General features: G+C 40.9%; 1 pseudogene; it reads left to right on the top strand.

Moving 5' to 3' along the window:
- Positions 1–980: 980 nt before the first annotated feature.
- On the top strand, positions 981–3,353 carry LOC134343127 (large ribosomal subunit protein uL30-like; annotated as a pseudogene).
- The last annotated feature ends 295 nt before the right edge of the window (positions 3,354–3,648 follow it).

Consider the following 3,648-nt stretch of genomic DNA (forward strand, 5'->3'; position numbering starts at 1 on the left):
ACTTTTCAGCTGGTTTGGCACAACATTGAGGGCTGAATAGCCTGTGCCCGTGCTGTACTCTTCTATGTTCTAAAATGGACATTTCATGAACCCAAGAAAACAGAGCGATCAGAACACAGAGAGATAAATGTGTTTTTTAACCATCTTCAATGATAATCCGGAGTTCAGCACAAGATTTACAATAAATTGAAATCAGAATTGGTTTATTATTGTCACATGCACTGAGATACAGTGAAAAGCCTGTCTTGCATAGTGTTCGTACAGATCAAATCCTTATGCAGTGCATTAAGGTAGAACAAAGTAAATCAATAATAGAATGCAGAATAAAATGCAAGAGATTGGAAAAAATGCAGTGCAATATCGTAATGAGGTAGACTATGAGTTCAAGAATCCATCTTGTCATACTAGGGAACCATTCAATAGTCTTATAACAGCAGAACAGAAGCTGTCCTTGACCCTGATATATGTGTGCTGAGACTTTGGTAACTTCTACACAATGGGAGAGGGGAGTGGAGAGGATGTCTAGGGTGGGATGGGGTCTGTGATTATCCTGGCTACTTTACAGAGGCAACAAGAAGCATAGACAGAGTGCATAGAGAGGAGGATGGATTCCATGATGTTCTGAGCTGTACCCACTACTTTTTGCAGTTCCTTGCAGTCACGAGAGCAGCAGTTACCAGACTAAGCTGTGATGCCTCCGAACAGGATACCTTCTAGCAACACACACGAAATGCTAAAGGCAGGATGAAGGATCTCGGCCCGAAATGTTGACAGTATTTTTTTTCCATAGATGCTGCCTGCTTTGCTGAGTTCTTCCAGCATTTTGTGTGTGGTGCTTGGATTTCCAGCATCTGCAGATTTTCTCTTGTTTCTGATAGGATACTTTCTAGGGTGTATCGATAAAAATTGGTCAAGGACAATGGGAGATGGCAAATTTCATTTACTAAAGCAAGTAAAGACACTGGTGAGCTTTCACGGTGATGGTCTACATGGCTGGACCAGAACAGGCTGTTGGTAATTGATTCACTCCCTGGAACCTGAAGTTTTTAACACTCTCAATCTTACACCATTAATGCAAACAGCAGATTGTGCGCTGTCCTCCTTTCAGAAGTCAATCATCAGCTCTTCTGTTTTGATGATTTTGTTGTCATGTCACCATGTTACTAGATTCTCTCTTTCTGTACTCTGACACATAGTTATTTGAGATATAGCTCACTACGCCAGTATCATCAGCAAACTTGTAGATGGAGTTAGAGCAGATCTGGCCAGACAGTCACCAGTGTACAGGGAGCAGAGCAGGGGGTGAGGAAGCAATCTTGTGGAGTACTAGTTCTGAGAATAGGTGGAGGTGCCTTCCCTTACTGATTGTGGTCTGTGGACCAGGAAGTGGAAAATGCAAAATTGCAGAGGGAAGTGTTGAATCCCAGGTCCCGGAGTTTAGTAAGGAACTTGCTTGGAATTATAATTTTGAAGGTGGAGCTGTATTCAATAAAGCATATTCTAATGTAGGTGTCCAGATGCTGCAGAGATGAGTATAGGGCCATGGAGTAGGCAAAGAGCAGTGGGTTGAGTTTGTCTGGGAGACGAGCTTTCAAAAATGCCTTATCCAGCCTCTAAAACCATTTTATGACCATGGTGTTTCAGAGTTACCAGGCATATTCATTAATGCACATTACCTTGCTTTTCATAGGTACCAGAATGATAGTGGTCTTTTTAAACAGGTGAAAACTTCAAATTGAAGCAGTGAGTGGATGAAAATGTCTGCAGATATCCCTATCAGCTGACCCGCACAGGGTCAAAGGATAGGGCCAAAGGCGTGATCTCGGCTAAATGCTTTCTGCAGGCTCACTCTTTGAAAGGCAATACCTAAACAACAATATGGTTCCATCATGTCTTGATTTATCCACAAAAGTCTTTGAAAATGTTAACGACAGATTCATCATGAAAGTAAATCTCTTCACCAAGTTTTCAGAATCTCTAGAAACTCGGAGCCTTCCTCCATCAAAATTTTGTTGTGATAAAGATCACAATCGACAAATTAACTTATTTACCAGATTTATGGTCTTCACAACAAATAGCCAGGTCAAAGATGTACATTCAAGAAATTGGACAGAGAATAGGGGCTGGGACTGATTTGATCAAATGTTCAAAGGTGAGTTTTTTTGAGCGATGACTTAGGAGTATTTTAGGGCAAACTTCGTTAGGAAACTGCAGACAAATCTGGTTTTAGATGCTGATCCAGACCTGGTATTGGACAAAATCTGGAAATCAATTCTTGTTCTGACATGGTATAGATACAAATCTGGAAATCAGCATTAATCCTGGCCTGATATAGATTAAATCTAGTATTAGGCTGAGAAGATAAAAATGGTGAAAAACTGTTTCATTCCAGGTTTTTACTCATTATGCCTTACCTGGTTAAGAAATGATGAGTACTTTTCTTAAAATTATTAGCTTCTCCTGCTATGAATTGCCTAATAAGACTATTTCATGGACTATTTTACTAGCTATTCCACACTAGTCTGAAATCATCTGATTCCAAAGAGCTTCTCACAAGAGTATCATACATCTCAGTTACAGAGCCGGACACTTGGATCATGCACTGGGACATTTATAGCTCCTTCATTCCAGCCACTCTATACTTTCTAATTACTTTGACTTCCTTGTGGTTGTGGATGGAACATTGTGGAGGATGGTAGAAAACCGAAGGAATTTTCCACCTTTAACCCATCACTTTCGTTTCATCTTCAAAGACAAGGACTTCTGTTTAGTTGTTTCATATTTCCTCAGTATATTTTTCATGGTATCCATGAGCTGGGTTATGTGCAAGGCACAATGCCAGGTCAAGAATTGTTGGAGTTCTAACATGAAGGGGAACCCAAGCTAGCATTTGTGATCTGTATTAGAGGCATCAGTGGTGTTAGCCCTAAAGTTCGCAAGGTGCTTCAGCTCCTACGACTGCGTCAGATCTTCAGCGGAGAATTTGTGAAACTGAATAAGGCTTCAATCAATATGCTCCGTATTGCACAGCCATACATTGCATGGGGCTATCCAAATCTTAAGTCTGTCCATGAATTGATTTACAAATGTGACTTCGGCATGATCCGACATCAGCGCATTGCGCTCACTGACAATTCCTTGATCGAAAAACAGCTTGGAAGGTGTGGCATCATTTGCATTGATGATCTGATTCAGTAGGGAAGAATTTCAAGATGGCCAACAATTTCTTGTGGCTCTTCAAATTGTCCTCATCACGTGGTGGCATGAACAAAAAGACAACACACTACGTTGAGGGTGGTGATGCTCGCAACAGAGAAGGCGAAACCAACAGAATGATTAGGTGTACGAACTGAGGTGTGCCACAGATGTCAAATTTCTACCATATCTGTTAAATAAAGAAATTTATTTACAGTGAAAAAAAATCAACTTGACAATGTTAAGCTGAAAGTACAAGGGTTTAAAGGCTCCAGATAAGACAACAATGAACACATACAGCTGTACGGACCCTCAAGGCTCATGTCAGTACCTCCCTCCCTAAGCCTGGCACACAAAGGCCCAGAAAGTGCAGGAGAACTTGAGACAGGGCTGGTAAATTCAAGACAGACCTGTTGCTAATGACTAAACATTCAGTGAGCATATATGTATAGA

This window comes from Mobula hypostoma, chromosome 1 (assembly GCF_963921235.1).
Source record: "Mobula hypostoma chromosome 1, sMobHyp1.1, whole genome shotgun sequence".
Taxonomy (NCBI): Eukaryota; Metazoa; Chordata; class Chondrichthyes; order Myliobatiformes; family Myliobatidae; genus Mobula; species Mobula hypostoma.